This window comes from Anas platyrhynchos, chromosome 19 (genome assembly GCF_047663525.1).
Source record: "Anas platyrhynchos isolate ZD024472 breed Pekin duck chromosome 19, IASCAAS_PekinDuck_T2T, whole genome shotgun sequence".
NCBI lineage: Eukaryota > Metazoa > Chordata > Aves > Anseriformes > Anatidae > Anas > Anas platyrhynchos.
The window spans coordinates 13,062,033-13,079,517 of NC_092605.1; positions in this window are offsets into that span (position 1 = coordinate 13,062,033).

Here is a 17,485-nt window from a genome sequence, read left to right on the forward strand (position 1 = left end):
GACTTGTCGAGACCTGTTGACTTGTCGACTTGTCAAGACCTGTCCTGAGACTGCGCAGTCTGTTGTTGGGGGTCGTTATTCTTCCTCCGGTGATCATGCGTTGTGCTTGTGTTCCAGTGGGGGCAAAACAGGATGTCTTGCGGTGGGTGGGTGGTATCTTACAAAATCTTTGTTTTAACAAGGATGTTCACCCAACCCCCCTTCCCCATTTGTCCCCATGTTACAATGCTGTGAGTTGTGAAACCTTATCTCCTCAGTAGATTCTTTAAATTCTCAAGGACAATGAACAAACCCCTACTCATTTATCACACCCCTAAGGCAAGTCTCTGAAGTGTTTCCCCTCTGTTTTAGTGGTGCTGTGGTAGGCATTGCTCAAAATCTGCTGAGGGTCTGAGGTGGGGGGGGGGGGGGGGGAGCTGCTTGTACACTGTTGGAGCCTGGGTTGAGGGGGAGGTTTGGAGCTGCTTCTACACCTTTGGGGCTGGCATCGGGGGTAGGGGGTTGGGTGCTGGTTGTATACTGTAGGGGCCTGGTTTTGGGGGGGGCTTGGGGCCTGCATCTGGGGGAGGGGTGGGAGCTGCTTGTACACCTTTGGGGCCTGCATCTGGGGGTGGTTGGGAACTGCTTGTACACTGTAGGGGCCTGCATCTTGAGGGAGGGTTGGGGCTGTTTGTACACCTTTGGGGCCTGTCTCTGGGGGGCGAGAGCTACTTGTACACTTTTTGGGCCTTTATTTTATGGGGGTTGGGAGCTGCTTGTACACTTCTGGACCTATGTTCAGGGGGGTTGGGAGCTGCTCATGCATTCTAGGTGCCTCCCTTTTGAGAGGGGTTGGGGCCTGCATCTGTGGGTGGTTGGGAGCTGCTTGTACACTTTAGGGGCCTGGGTCTCGGAGGGGGGTCTGGGCTGTTTGTACACCTTTGTGGCCTGTGTTTTGGGGGGGTGGGTGCCTGTGCCTGGGGGAGTTGGGAGGTGCTTGTACACTCTAGGGGCCTCCATTTGGGGGTCTTTGAGGCCTCCCTTTGAGGGGGAGGGAGTTGGTAGTTGGTTGTACACCTCTGCGTCCCATGTCTTGGGGGGGGAGGGGGCGGGGGGTTGGGACCTGTCTCTGAAGGGGGAGGTTGTGAGCTGCTTGTACACCTTTGAGACCTGTGTCTGGGGGGGGTGGGGCCCGGGTCTGGGGCCTGTGTTCTTGGGAGGGGGTGTGGGGGTAGGAGTTTCTTGTGGGCAGCTGGGGTCTACATCTGGGTGTGGTTGGTGCCTGCTTCTGTTGGCAGTTTGGGGCCTGCTTGTAGACTTCTGCAGCCTGGGTGTGAGGGCTTTTCTGTAATGTTTGGGGTCTGCTTTTTTTCCTTGGGATGCATCTTGACCTTTGAGGCCTAGCTGTAGCATTTGGGGCCTGCGTCTGGGCCTTTTCTGTAGCGTTTTGGTCGCGTGTTTGTGATTTGGGGCCTGTATCCAGGGTTTTGCCTTTTTTGTAGTTTCCATCTTTGTGTCTGTGTGTTTCGTTGTTGGTTGTCTGGGGTTAGAGGCAGTTTGGGGTTTGGATTAAGGCCAGTGTCATTAGTGTTAGGGGGTTGATAATAAGGGTTAGGGTTGTGGTTAGAGTTGTTAGGTTTAAGGGGAATAAGGATTTCAGGGTAAGGGGATCAAGGTTGTGGGAATAAAAATGTTGTTTTTGCACAGTTACATCCTTTAGAGGGAAGGAAGGTGGTATTGAGATAAGCTTGCAGTGATAAGAGAGCTTAACAGTGTGAAATGTGTTCATCTGATTTGTGTCAATATAGAACAATGCTAGGGCTGCATGATATGATGAAATGTGATCTTCTGTCTTACATACCTTTGTATAACCACAAGTCTAAGAAAACCAGAGTGGTTAGTGTATATAGTTCTTGTATCTTGCAAAGGAATGGTCCAGCAATTCGGGTCAATAGGGGATAAGAGAACAAAGGGGTTTCAGAATAACTGCTAACTATTACAACTGCTGCATGGGACACTATGCAAGTCTCTGACATCCAGCAAAGATGGACAAAGGAGAAGGACAAGGGAAAAGCCTGGGAGGAAGACTACGAGCTTTCAGCATGAGAGACCCCCAGAGGGACCACTGGAGACTGATAACGCATGCACCAGTGGGAGGGTTCGGATTCCAGGAACTAATTATAATAACCCTGCCTTTTCTAGAAGTAGTAACGAATATGTATTAGCCTAGGAGCATAAAAACCTGGAGCCTCATGTAACTTGTGTGCGTCTTGGTGGAGCAGAGACTCGCGGCGCACCCAGCACTGCTTGCTTACCTCTATTCATTTAATAAATTATAAACTTCAATTGCAATCCTATTTGGGACCCAGTCATTTATTACAATTGTGGGCTTGTCTGGGAGGGCTTTGGTTCCTGAATTCTGATTTCATCCAGGAGAGGTGCTCCACCTTTTGGTGGCTGCTGTTCGAGTCAGGTCAGGACTAATGGCATCTTGAACCTGAATAAAGGTAAGCAAAGGTTTTGATATTTTTTTTCAGCTCCCTTGCCAGCTGCAGCACTATATTTTGCCCGTAATTCTGTGTGTGAAGATCCGAACAAAGACGATGGAGTCGTAAGCATTTAAAGTGTATACCATTCAGTTGGGTGGGATTCGGTTGCCTGTGTGTGCAAGAGTGTGACTGAGATGGAACTTCGTTCCAAAGCGATTGTGGAGGTCTTCTAACTGCGGTTCCAATCTCCCGTGAGGGACTTGGCCGGTGAAGGACCGAAGCGATTCCTATGGGATTTGTGGGTGGGTGATAGATCCTAAACCCCCTGCAAGACACTCTTACTAGAGGTAACTAAGGGCTGTGGGAATTGCCATAGTAAAATTTCTAGATGGGTCAGACAAAATCGAAGACCAGGGACCAAAAGAAATGGAGCAAATTACCAGACATACCACCAGAAAGTCCATTAGGAATAACGATTAGAAATTGGAATGATAGGGGCCCCAGAAAAGGAAAAAGTAAATTGAAAATGGTCCAGTATTGTATGATAGAATGGCCAAAGAAGCCTTTAAGACCACATGTCTTTCAGCCTGTTTTTGGATCCTTTGAAGACTAGATTTGCTGGGCCTTAAATATCCATGTTAATTCAAAGGAACCTTTTAGCCAGGAAGAAAGTGATTATGCAGGATTATGGATCAGGAGGACTTCATGTCCTTTTCCAGCCTCAATATTTACACTAAAAGCAGATAAGAAATTTGAAGAAGAAGAAGAACAGGAAAAAGAAAAAGATGATAAACGGGAGCAGTTGGATAATCTACCACCTCCATATCCTAACAATCCAGCCCCGGCAGCTCCCCCTCCGGTGGCTGTGGTATCTCCAGCAATACCACCATAGTCCCTGCTTCCACCACCAACAGCACCAGAATTAGGCTGACCTCCGGCTGCATACACGAGAAGTAGGACTGCCATATCTGAGAGAGCTTCTCTATATCTCTTAAGGGAGGTAAGCGCTGTTTGCTTACCTCTATTCATTTAATAAGTTGTAAACTTTGATTGTAATCCTATTTGGGATTTAGTCATTTATTATAACTGACAACCTTGTAAAATGCAGACAACCAGAATCCTTACAGCAATTAGGTGGAAATCACGGCGTAAGAAACATTACCACCTCAAAGAGTAAAAACCTCAAAAGAAATGTGACTTGTAACAGGCCAGCAGCTGTGTATTTTCTGTAAAGCACCAGCTAGATTATGAACCTTGAATAGCACAGTGAATGGGGAAACAGGGGAGGGTCCCGGTCCTTGGCAGAAAAAAAAAGTGTATAAACTGTGTATGGAATTAGTAGGCACCCTCCTGCTTGCGGGACGCCCGCCATTGTAATCTCGAATAATAATGCTACTGTACTGAGATCCTCGACTCAGCCTATGTTATTGGCTACAGAGTGATTCACGGTTTTAAGGTTTCAGGGATTGGGCACTAGGGTTGGGTTTCAGGGTAAGGGGTTTCAGGGTTTATGTTTAGGATTTTAAGGATTTTAGGGTTGGAGTTTTAATGGTTAGGATTTTAAAGATTTGGGGGTTAGGGTTTTAAGGGTTTCAGGGTTAGCGTGTTAGGGTTTTAGAGTTTTTTGGGTTGTAGTGTTGATATGTTTTTTAGGGTTAGGGTCTTAGGGTTTTATTTTTGGTCAGTTATTTACGGTTAGGTTTTTAAGATCTTATTTTTTTTTTTTTTTTTTTTCAGGTTAGGTTCTCCAGGGCTAGGGTTTTGAGTATCCTAATTTTGGGGGTTTGTGTTTTGAGCATCTTAATTTTTTGGGTTTGGGTTTTGAGCGTCCTAAGTTTTTGGGAAAGGGTTTTGAGCATCTTAATGTTTTCAGGATAGGGCTTTTAGCATCCTAAGTTTTTGGGATAGGGTTTGGAGCGTCCTAAGTTTTCGGGATAGGGTTTGGAGCATCTTAATGTTTTGGGTTTGGGTTTTGAGCATCTGAAGTTTTCGGGATAGGGTTTTGAGCATCCTAAGTTTTCAGGATAGGGTTTTGAGCCTCCTAATGTTTTTTTTTGGTTAGGGTTTGGAGCGTCCTAATGTTTTTGGGTTAGGGTTTTGAGTGTCCTAAATTTTCGGGAAAGGGTTTGGAGCGTCCTAATGTTTTGCATTAGGGCTTTGAGCGTCCTAATGTTTTGGGTTGGGTTTGGGTTTTGAGCGTCTTAATTTCTGGGTTTGGGTTTTGAGTGTTCTAAGATTTTGGGTTAGGGATTTTAGGCATAGGTCTTCAGGGGTTTAGTGTGGTAAATAGTTTGGGTTAGGTCTGTAGGTGTTTCGAGGTTTTTTTAGGGTTAGGGCTTGAGGCTTTTTTGTAAGGGCGGTAAGGGCTAGGGTTACAGTGAGTGCTGGTAAATGTAGTTCTCGAAAACTTGGCCTGTGGTTGGCCATGCCGGCTGTCTGGGGAATGCTGGTAGGTGTAGTTTTCCAGCACCAGGAGGCCATGTTGTGTGCCCAGAGCATGCCGGGAGATGTAATTCTCAGGTCTCCAGACTTCCGGGAGGCCATGTTGAGTGCCCAGAGTATGCCGGGAAATGTAGTTGTCGGATTCCGGACTTCCGGGAGGCCATGTTGAGTGCCCAAGAGCATACCGGGAGATGTAGTTCTCGGGAACCAGGGTTAGGGTTAGGGGCTAGGGTTAGGGTTTAGGGTTAGGGGTTGATGTTAGGGTTAGAGGGTTAGGGTTAGGGATAGGTTAGGGGTAGGTTTAGGGGTTAGAGTAAGGGTTAGGGTGAGAGTATTAGGGTTAGGGTTTGGGTTCGGGTTAAGGGTTGGGGTTGGGGTTAGGGTTAGGGTAAGGGTAAGGGTGAGAGTATTAGGGTTAGGGTTTGGGTTAGGGTTACAGTAAGGTTTAGGGTAAGGGTTAGGACAAGGGTAAGTGTTAGGGTAAGGCTAAGGGTAAGGTTAACGGTTAGGGTAAGGGTAAGGGTTAGGGTTAATGTTAGGATAAGGGTAAGGTAAGGGTTAGGGTTTGGGTTAGGGTAAAGGTTTTCATTTGTTAAAGCTGAAACGCGGTATGCAATCTGGGACATCACAGCCAGAGCTGCCTATGGCAAGGTGAGAAAGGAACTCATGGAGCAGATGTTCTACTCCTAGTTTTCTCTTTATACATAAATAAAAGTTTGAGCTAACTCCATTTGGAAGAGTTCCAATTATTTGCTTGGTCATATTGTCCTTTCAATATTATAAGCTGCAGCAAAAGCATGGGGATTGTTGCTTCTAGAAACACCCCAGTTCTCTTGTCTGCACTATGCATGCTGTTGAGCTAAAACAGATTAAAAAAAAAAAAAAGAAAAGAAAAGAAAAATCACACACACACACACACACACACACAAAACACCACAGCTGCTGCTGCTGCTCTCTTCCTACTTCCTTGTGCTTTGCCCCTCCCCTTTCCCAGGTGATTGGGTTTGGGTGCTGGGCAGGGCCAAATGGTATATGAGCCCCAGGCATCCCCTCAGAGAGCTCCCTCTGCTTGGGCTGCTCTTTGGGGTGTTTGTTTTTCCTTCAGTCAGTTTCGGGGTTCTTTAGGTGGATCATAGTCTATGGACTGATGCATTTCCAAGTAGCGAGGGGTATGCACATCTTTTTGAGGTAACAACTAATAGGATCTGTTAGAATAAAATAATTCTAACTAGGACTTGGTGCCTTTATTGCATGCAGTTCTTTATCAGGTGAGTAACTGTTATAGCATGTTTACGGATAGGATGTCAATGTTACTTTGTGTGTTTGCTATGCAGTGCCTGTGGGGACACTCTGTGCTTGGCTGGGAACTGAGGGCAGAAGTAACGCGAGGGCTTGTCTTCAATCAGGGTGGAAACGCTGTGTGATTGGCTTGGAAAATAAAATTTGTGTGGCTTCCAAAATGTTAATGAAAATAAAATAAAATTTTGTGAAATATGTTTATCTGATTCGTGTCATTATGGAACAACGCTAGGGCCTCATAATGAAATGTGACCTTCTGTCTTACATCCCCTTCTATAAATAACTACAAGGCCAAGAGAAAGAGAGTGGTTAGTGTATATAGTTCTTGTATCTTGCAAAAGAACGGTCTAGCAGTTCATGTCGATAGAGGGTTTGAAGGGTAAACCTTGAGACTCGGGTCTGGGAGATAAGAGAATGGGGGGAGTTTTTTGAGATAACTGCTGACTATTGCACGAGACACAGCTTTCTGACATCTGGCCCAGCAACTACTAAATGGAGAGGGGGGGGGGGCTGAAGAACGACTGAAGGACAAAGCCTGGGAGGAAGACTACAAGCCTTCAGTACAAGCAACCTTCAGTACGAGGGACCACCAGAGACGGATACCCATACATCCATGGGATGGTTCAGGTCCCAGGAAACTAATTATAATATCCCTGCCTTTTCCAAAAGTGTTGATGAAAATGTATTAGCCTAGGAGAATAAAAACCAGCCGCCGGATGTAACTGGTGTGCATCTTGGTGGAGCAGAGACTCCCGGCGCACCCAGTGCTGTTTGCTTACCTCTATTCCTTTCATAAATTGCAAACATTAATTGTTGTGGTGGTTTTACCGTGCTGGGCAGCTAAACCCCACAACTGCTCTCTCACTCCCCCTCCTTTAGATGAGGAGGGGGAGAAGTAAAGCAAAGAACAACTCACGGGTTGAGATAAGGATAATTTAATTAAAGGGAAATCATTATAATAATTAAATAAAGACTACCATGAACTAAACAATTTAACTAAGGAGAAATAAAAAGGGAAAGGCGAAAGGGAGGGGAAAAGGGAAAATAAAAAGAAGGGAGGAAAACAAACAAACAAAATAAATGAAAGCTATATGGAAGTGCAGAGGAAAGAAATTACTCTCTACTTCCCACAAATGAGCGATGATTGACCACGTCCTTGAAGCAAGGCCTCAACGCATGCAGCCAGTGTTCGAGAGGAGGACCGACATCTTCTCAACGAGAGCCCACCCCTCCCTTCTTCTTCCTGTTTCCACCTTTTATTGCTGAGTGTGACATCACATGGTATGGAATATCCCTTTGATTGGTTTAGGTCAGCTGCCCTAGTGATGTTTCTCTCCTCGCTTTTTGCCCACCCCCTAGGAGGGTTAGAGAAAGGCCCAATACTGTGCCACTGCTGCTCAGCAGTAGACACAACACTGGTGTGATAACACTGCTGTTCCAGCTACAAGTACAGAGTACGGCACTGTATGGGCTGCTGCTGGGAAAGTTAACATTCCAGCCAGACCCAGTACAACCTCCACCCCTTATTCCATAACATTTGTGTCACACTCAGATCCCCATACTTTAGCATACAAGCATTCTCATCATTATTCCTTGTCCTTTAACAGGACAAGGATTTAACAGGACAGGATTAATAGGCAGGTGTATCTTCTCATTCCATAGGTCTTTCTTGGAAAACGTTCATAAGAACTGTTGATGATTAGGTCTTCATCTGCCAAAGTGGCCACTCAAGGCAGGTGGAGTTGGATGTCTGGACACGAGCACCAGCTTAGCTCAAGTCCTTGTTGCACTGCCCGGCTCCTTGCAACGTTGACCTGTCGTTGATCCTGCAGCATCTTCCTACAACATATAACTTAGATTACAGATTAGTTTTCTCTCAATGTCAAATCTCCTTGAGGCACACACTTAATATCCCCATTCTTTTGCATGACCCACCAGGTATACCCTGGTCCTTGGGCGAAGACAATCCCACGAGTGGGTTTGCCTTTTCCCGAGGCAGGAGCCACCCACACTGCCTTCCCCATCCACCTTCCTACATGCGCTACAGGAACTTTAGCTCCTTTCACAGTGTGTAGGGGTTTTGTTTCGGCAGGACCAGCACGTCTGTCAGACCCCCTATTGTTAACTAGCCAAGTGGCTTCTGGTAGATTTGTATCCCATTGTTTCCACGTCCCAGCACCTAATGCTCGTAACATAGTCTTTAACAGTCCATTGTACCTCTCAACCTTCCCAGAGGCTTGTGGGTGATAAGGGATGTGGTACACCCACTCAATACCATGCCTCTTTGCCCAGGAGGTAACAAGATTGTTTCGGAAATGACTCCCATTGTCAGACTCAATTCTCTCTGGTGTACCGTGATGCCACAATACTTGTCTTTCCAGGCCCAAGATAGTGTTTCGGGCCATGGCATGGTTTACAGGGTATGTTTCCAGCCACCCAGTAGTTGCTTCTACCATGGTGAGTATGTACCGTTTGCCTTGGCGGGTTTTTGGAAGTGGTCCGATATAGTCAATTTGCCAGGCCTCACCATATTGAAACCCTAGCCATCTCCCCCTGTTCCAGGGAGATTTTACCTTCATGGCTTTCTTGATTGCAGCACAAGTCTCACACTCATGGGTAACCTGTGTGATGGCCTCAATGGTCAAGTCCACCCCTCGATCACGAGCCCATCTGTAAGTGGCATCCCTCCCCAGATGTCCTGATGTTTCATGGGCCCATCGAGCTACAAACAGCTCACCCTTACGTTCCCAGTCTAGGTCCACCTGAGCCACTTCAATTTTCAAAGCTCGATCCACTTCTTTGTTGTTCCGATGTTCTACAGTAGCGCGACTCTTGGGCATGTGGGCATCTACATGACGTACTTTAACATCCAGGTTTTCTACCCAGGCAGCAATATCTTGCCACAGGGTAGCAGCCCAGATAGGTTTACCTCTGCACTGCCAGTTGCTCTCTTTCCATTGCTGCAGCCACCCCCACAGAGCATTTGCCACCATCCATGAGTCAGTATAAAGATACAACACTGGGCAATTTTCTCTTTCAGCGATATCTAGGGCTAGTTGTATGGCTTTTACTTCTGCATACTGACTCGACTCACCTTCCCCTTCCATGGCCTCCACAACTCGTCGCATGGGATTCCACACAGCAGCTTTCCATTTCCAATGGCTCCCTATCACACGGCAGTATCCGTCAGTAAACAACGCATACTGCTTTCTGTCTTCTGGCAACTCATTGTATGGTGGTGCCTCTTCAGCACGGGTTACCTCTTCTGTTGGCACTCCGAAATCTCTGCCTTCCGGCCAGTCCATAATCTCTTCCAGGATTCCTGGGCGATTGGGTTTTCCCATTCGAGCCCGCTGTGTAATTAGCGCTATCCACTTACTCCATGTAGCATCAGTTGCATGGTGTGTAGTGGGAATTTTCTCTTTGAACATCCAATGTAACACAGGTAGCCGCGGTGCCAAGAGGAGCTGTGCCTCTGTACCCACAACTTCTGAAGCAGCTCGAACACCCTCATATGCTGTGAGTATTTCTTTTTCAGTTGGGGTGTAATTGGCTTCTGATCCTCGATAGCCCCGACTCCAGAAGCCCAGAGGTCGACCTCGAGTTTCTTCTGGGGTTTTCTGCCAAAGGCTCCAGGTGAGGCCATGCTCCCCAGCTGCAGTGTACAGTATATTTTGCACAGCTGGTCCAGTACGGACAGGCCCAAGGGCTACTGCATGAGCTATTTCTTGTTTGATTTGTTCAAATGCCTGTTGTTGCTCAGGGCCCCACTCAAAATAGTTTCTCTTTCGAGTCGCTTGATATAGAGGATTCACAAGCTGACTATAGCCTGGCACATGCATTCTCCAGAATCCCACGAGGCCTAGGAAAGCTTGTGTTTCTTTTTTGCTAGTTGGCAGAGACATTGCTGTTATTTTATTGATCACATCCATTGGAATATGGTGACGTCCATCCTGCCATTTTACCCCCAAGAACTGGATTTCCTGTGCAGGCCCCTTGACCTTGCTCTGTTTAATGGCAAAACCAGCTTTCAGGAGAATTTGGATTATTTTCTTCCCTTTCTCAATAACTTCATCTGCTGTGTTGCCCCACACGAGGATGTCGTCAATGTACTGAAGGTGCTCAGGGGCTCCCCCTTGCTCCAGTGCAGACTGGATCAGTCCATGGCAAATGGTAGGGCTGTGTTTCCACCCCTGGGGCAGCCGATTCCAGGTGTATTGGATGCCCCTTCAAGTGAAAGCAAACTGCGGCCTGCATTCTGCTGCTAAAGGGATGGAGAAAAATGCATTAGCAATATCAATTGTGGCATACCACTTGGCTGCCTTTGACTCTAGTTCGTACTGAAGTTCTAGCATGTCCGGCACTGCAGCACTCTGTGGTGGCATGACTTCATTCAGGCCTCGATAGTCCACTGTTAGCCTCCACTCGCCATTAGACTTTCGTACTGGCCATATAGGACTATTAAATGGTGAGCAAGTCTTGCTGATTACTCCCTGACTCTCCAGTCGGTGAATCAACTCATGGATGGGAATCAGGGAGTCTCGGTTGGTGCGATATTGCCGTCGGTGCACCGTTGTAGTAGCAATTGGTACCTGTTGTTCTTCAACCTTCAGCAATCCTACAACAGAAGGGTCTTCTGAAAGGCCAGGCAGGGTAGACAGCTGCCTAATCTTCTCTGTGCTCAAAGCAGCTATGCCAAAAGCCCACCGGTATCCTTTTGGATCCTTGAAGTACCCTCTCTTGAGATAGTCTATGCCAAGGATACGTAGAGCCTCTGGGCCAGTCACAATGGGATGCTTTTGCCACTCATTCCCAGTTAGACTCACTTCAGCTTCCAGTACAGATAGTTGTTGGGATCCCCCTGTCACTCCAGAGATACAGGTGAGTTCTGTCCCTTGGTAGCCTGACGGCATTAAGGTACATTGTGCGCCAGTGTCCACTAAAGCTTTGTATTCTTGTGGTTCTGATGTGCCAGGCCATTGGATCCACACAGTCCAATAAATCCGGTTATCCCTTTCCTCTACCTGGCCAGAGGCAGGGCCCCTCTAGTCCTGGCTGGAGCGTCTGCCACTTAATTCTTGCAAATGAGAGGTAGAGGTCTCTTCATCAGGGTCAAGAATAACATCAGCTCTTCTACTGCCTCTGGGGTACTGCCCAATGGAAACTGGAGCAGCATTTCTCTTAGGAGCCCCTCTTCTTGCTGCTGCATTTCCTTTCAGTTCACGTACCCGAGCAGCTAGGGTTGAAGTAGGTACACCATCCCATTTCCTCATATCTTCCCCATGGTCACGCAAAAAAACCACAAGGTGCCACGTGGTGTACGTCTTGGGTACTCTCTCTCTTGAGCAGGCAAATGCTGATTCTTAGTGGCTGAAGTATCACTCTGTCTAAATGAGGGGGAATATACTCGTTCCACAAGCTTGTCAAGTCCTTTAGACAGTTTCTCCACAGCTGAGACACAGGACTGTAGCAGAGCAGAGAGATTGTCTTCATATTGTTGAAGCTGGCAGGACACATCATACATTGTTGGCCCCATCCCCTTGTCCCAGCGAATTGCTGCCAGGGTACTGGCATGTGCTGGTGGTGCACTCCGCACAAACTTACGCCACATGGATGTTGTGCACTGGACTTCATCGAGGTCTTGAGGTGTCTGGGCATTGTCCAAATCACTATAAATCATCTCCCGCACAGCTAATTCCCGCACATGCTGGAGACCTTTATCTATAGTGGTCCACTTGCCTATGTGATATACAATATCTTCCTTATGGGGATATCTTTCTCTCACAGCTGCCAGGAGTCGTCTCCAGAGGCTGAGGGCCTGTGCTCCTCTCCCGATTACTTTGTTGATTACCCTTTCTCTAGAGAGGGATGCCAGCTGCTTGGCTTCATTGCCTTCTAATTGTAGGCTATTGGCCCCAGCATCCCAGCATCGGAGCAGCCAAGTGAGGATGTGTTCACCTGGGCGTCGACCATAATCCTTTCGTATTTCTCGCATCTCACTCAGGGATAAGGATCGAGTGATTTCTGATTCCTTTATGATTTCTGTCTCGTCTTCCTGCTGTTTTTGTGATGGCTCTGCTTTAGAGGTGCCTGCCATTTCCCCTTCTCCCTCCTTCTTAGGAGAGCCTTCTTCCCTTACTAAACGAGCTGACCTCCGTTTCCATTGTTTTGACTTGACTATGGGGGCGACTGATACCATAGTTGGTTGGTCTTCTGGGTCAGCCACATCGTGTGTTATTTGGTCATCAGATTCAGAGACTTCCTCCCTCTCTTCAAGTTGCTGGATGATGTTAAACAGTGTTTGATAGGAATAAGCCAGGACCCAGCACAATGCTGCAAGCTGTCGTTCTCCGGCATTATCGGGGTCAGGACATACAACTCTCAAATATTCTACTAAGTTTTTAGGATTTAGCACTTGCTCAGGGGTGAAGTTCAAAACTATTGGAGGAGACACTTGTGACAGGTATCTGCTAACATCATCCCACACACCTTGCCATTCACCACAAGACTGTTTCGGGACAGATTCCCAAGTAACTCTTCTAAACAATCGACTAATCTTAGAGAGAAAATGAGACCTGTTATTCAGAATTAGAAATAGCAATACATGGGTTACAGATGGATCTTCAAAATACTCCCAAACTGTTGTAATTAGCCCACTGTGAAAGAAGGGAAAGGTACCGTTCCTAATATTATTAATAAACTGGTGTCCAGATGACAAAAGGAAGGCAGTGGAGTTCTGAATATTCTCTGAAAGATAGTTTCCATGGGACCCATATGATAACAGCGCAGAGCCTGAATTCCAGATTAAAACCAAGGTCAGTGCTTGGCAGCACAGCGAATTAAAAAAAGTGCACACAGATTGTAGCACTTTGTCGGATCGGATATATAGGAGAAAGGAGAATATGACACGGATTGCATGACATAGGAACAAAGCTATTATTATTAACAGGGCAATGGACATGGTTACTAGCAAGCGTGTTAGTTATATGCGTTTAATCAATTCTATTGTTATCTCAACCCTTCGAGCCCCACGTTGGGCGCCAAAAAGGACTGTGGTGGTTTTACCGTGCTGGGCAGCTAAACCCCACAACCGCTCTCTCACTCCCCCTCCTTTAGATGAGGAGGGGAAGAAGTAAAGCAAAGAACAACTCACGGGTTGAGATAAGGATAATTTAATTAAAGGGAAATCATTATAATAATTAAATAAAGACTACCATGAACTAAACAATTTAACTAAGGAGAAATAAAAAGGGAAAGGCGAAAGGGAGGGGAAAAGGGAAAATAAAAAGAAGGGAGGAAAACAAACAAACAAAATAAATGAAAGCTATATGGAAGTGCAGAGGAAAGAAATTACTCTCTACTTCCCACAAATGAGCGATGATTGACCACGTCCTTGAAGCAAGGCCTCAACGCATGCAGCCAGTGTTCGAGAGGAGGACCGACATCTTCTCAACGAGAGCCCACCCCTCCCCTCTTCTTCCTGTTTCCACCTTTTATTGCTGAGTGTGACATCACATGGTATGGAATATCCCTTTGATTGGTTTAGGTCAGCTGCCCTAGTGATGTTTCTCTCCTCGCTTTTTGCCCACCCCCTAGGAGGGTTAGAGAAAGGCCCAATACTGTGCCACTGCTGCTCAGCAGTAGACACAACACTGGTGTGATAACACTGCTGTTCCAGCTACAAGTACAGAGTACGGCACTGTATGGGCTGCTGCTGGGAAAGTTAACATTCCAGCCAGACCCAGTACAATTGTAACCCTATTTGGGTCTCAGTCATTTGTTACAACTGGGACCTCCTGATGGGTGGAAGCTGTTGGGATAGCCCAGGATGATAAGGCATGGTCCCACAATGAGGTTGGTGGTCAGTGGTGCCCTGGGGCATGCCGAATCGGGAGGGGGAGAGGTGGCAGGTCGTTGGTGGCTTCTGTGGAAAAAGTCCTTGTGTGGGGCGAGGGCGGTGCATTCAGAGGAACCTTGTCAGGCTGCAGATAGGGTCAGGCAGGAACTTATGTTCAGGAGAGGGAAATGCCAAGCCCTACCCCTAGGGAGGAACAACTTTATTCACCAGCACTGGATATCTGGATACTAAATAAGCATCTCTTCATGGAAGGGGTGGTTACACATTAGAACAGGCTGCCCGGGGAAGTGGTAAGAGTCCCCATCCATAAACGCTGCCCGAGGCAGCGTGGGGGCTGGCCGTGCCTTGAACCGGGTGGCTGCTGTCGGGCAGCTCGGGGACCGGCAGTGCCATTATCCCGGGGGAGGGACCGGCCTCGGTCGGAGCGGAGAGCATTCTGGGAGATGTAGTTCTGGGGCCATGTTGGGTGCCCAGAGCATTCCGGGAGATGTAGTTCTCAGGATGCTGGACCACCAGGAGGCCATGTTGAGTGCCTAGAGCATGCCAGGAAATGTAGTTCTTGGATTCCGGACTTCCGGGAGGCCATGTTGAGTGCCCAGAGCATGACGGGAGATGTAGTTCTTGGGACTCCAGATTTCCGGGAGGCCATGTTGAGTGCCCAGAGCATGCCGGGAGATGTAGTTCTGGGGAACTAGGGTCAGGGTTATGGGCTAGGGCTGGGGCTAGGGTATAGGGTTAAGGGTTAGGGTTAGGGTTAGGGTTAGGGTAAGGGTAAGGGCTACGGTTAGGGGTTAGCGTTAGAGGTTAGGTCTTAGGGTTAGAGGGTTAGGTCTTAGGGTTAGGGGTTAAGGATAGGGTTAGGGGTTAGGGTTCATTTAGGGATAGGGTGAGTGGGTTAGGGTAAGGGTTCGGGTTCTCGTTAGGGTTAGGTTAGGGTTAGGGTGAGAGTATTAGGGTTAGGGTTAGGGTTAGGGTGAGAGAATTAGGTTTAGTGTAAGGGTAAGAGTAAGGTTAAGGGTTAGTGTACCGGTTAGTTTAGGGTAAGATTAAGGGTTAAGATATGGATAAGGGTAAGGGTAAGGGTAAGAGTTAGGGTAAGGGTTAAAGGGTTAGAGGAAGGGGAAGGAGAAGGGGAAGGGGAAAGGGAAGGAGAAAGGGAAGGAGAAGGGGAATGGGAACAGGAACGGGAAGGGTAAATGTACTGGCCGTCCCAGTGCCGGGGTTCAGTCCCATGCGGAGGGGAGGCTAGCCGTCCTGAGCTCCCGGGTGCCTCCGTCCGGAGGCGAGGAAGCAGACCATCCCGAGCCCCTTGGTTCCGGTCTTGGGAGACAATAGTGCTAGCCGCACCGGGGTCCAGAGCCGACCTCGGGTGTCTCAGAGAGAGCGATCCAATGGCACAGGTATCTGGCCACATATGGCGCGGTGCTTGCTGTGTGTTGAACGAGGTTGCTGCTGTCGAGATGCTTGGGGACCGGCTGTTCCGAAATCTGTGGACTGTGTCGGGCGGCATGCCGGCAGACTGTCTTGTGTCCCGGGTGTCCGGCCTCGATCGGCGTGTTTTCAGGCCGTGACGTGAAGCGGGAGGCTGGTGTCCGATGGCTTGGGGGCTGGCAGTCACGCGGAACCGGGGTTCTGTTCTGTCCGGAGCGGCAGCCGTCCGTCCCGAACACCCACGCTCCGGTCCTGGGCGACATGTGTGCTAGCTGCAAAGGGGTCCGGGTCGGACCTCAGTCGGCTCCGGTATGGCGATCCCAGGACCCGTGTGTCCCTCCACGGGCAGCGTGGGTCCAGGTTCCTGAGCCCCTTTTCTCTGATCCTGGGTGACGAGTGTGCTAGCCGCACCGTGGTCTGGGTCCCGTCTCAGGCAGATCGGGAAAGGCGATCCCATGACACGGTTGTCCTGCCATAACAAGTTGTGTGCCAGACTTGCTGCGAAGCGTGAGGCTGTCGTCCGCCAGCTCGGGGGCTGGCAGTCACGTGGAACCGGGGTTCTGTCCTCTCCGGAGTGGCAGCCGTCCGTCCCGAACACCCATGCTCCGGTCCTGGGCGACATGTGTGCTAGCCGCAAAGGGGTCCGGGTCGGACCTCGGTCGGCTCCGGTATGGCGATCCCAGGACCTGTGTGTCCCTCCACGGGCTGCGTGGGTCCGGGTTCCCGAGCCCCTTTTCTCCGATCCTGGGCGACGAGTGTGCTAGCCGCACCGGGGTCGGCGTCCCGTCTTGGGCGGCTTGAGGAAGGTGATCCCTCGACACGGGTGACCGGCCAAAAGCGGTGTGGGTGCCAGCCTTCCTGCGAAGTGTGAAGCTGTCGTCCACTCGCTCGGGAACTGTCCATCCCCAAGACAGGGGTTCTGTCCAGTCCGGAGTGGCAGCCGTCCGTCCCGAACGACTAGGCTCCGGTGCTGGGCGACGTGTGTGCTAGCCGCACCGCAGTCCGGGTCACGTCTCGGGCGGATTGGGAAAGGCAATCCCACGACACTGTTGTCCAGCCACAAGCTGTGTGGGTGCCAGACGTGTCGCGAAGCGGGAGGCTGTCGCCCTCTGTCTCGGCGACTGGCCATCCCGGAGGCAGGGGTTCTGTCCTTTCCGGAGCAGTGGCCGTCCGTCCGGAATACATAGGCTACCATCGTGGGCCATGTGTGTGCTAGCCCCACCGGGGTCCGGGTCCCATCTCGGGCGGCTCGGGGAGGGCGATCCCACGACACAGTTGTCCGGCCACAAGCGGCATGGGTGCCAGCCGTGTCGTGAAGCTGGAGGCTGTTGTCCACAGGCTCGGGGGCTGTCCGTCCCGGGGACCTGGGGTTCTGTCCTGTCCGGAGCGGCCGTCCATCCTGAAAACCTAGGCTCCGGTCCTGGGCGACGTGTGTGCTAGCCACTCCGGGGTCTGGGGTCAACTTCGGGCGTTTCGGGGATGGCGATCCCGGGGCCCGGGTGCCCAGCCATGGGCGGTGGGGGCCGGCTGTCCCATGTCCCGAGGGTCCGTCCTCTGGGACGTAAGTGCTGGCGTGCCGTGAAAAGGGAGGCCCGAGCCAGCGGAAGACAGCCTTCCGCTTCACGGTATGGCTGGCCCCCACACTGCCTGTGGCTGGACACCCTTTTCCTGGGATCCCTGTCTCAGAGCCTCCCGAGGTCAGACCCGGGTGCGGCTAGCACACATGTCGCCCAGGACCAGATCCCAGGGGCTCATGACGGCCGGCCACCGCTCCACACGGGACTGAACCCCTGGTCTCCAGGATGGCCAGCCCCTGAGCTGGCGGACGACAGCCACCTGATTCAAGGCTCGGCTGGCCCCCATGCCGATTGAAGCCGGACCCCCAGAACACGAGACAACCGGCCCCCGCGCAGCCGGTGTCCGGACACCCGGTCCCCAGGATTGCCATCCCCGAGCCACCTGAAATTTGCCCCGGACCCTGGTGCGG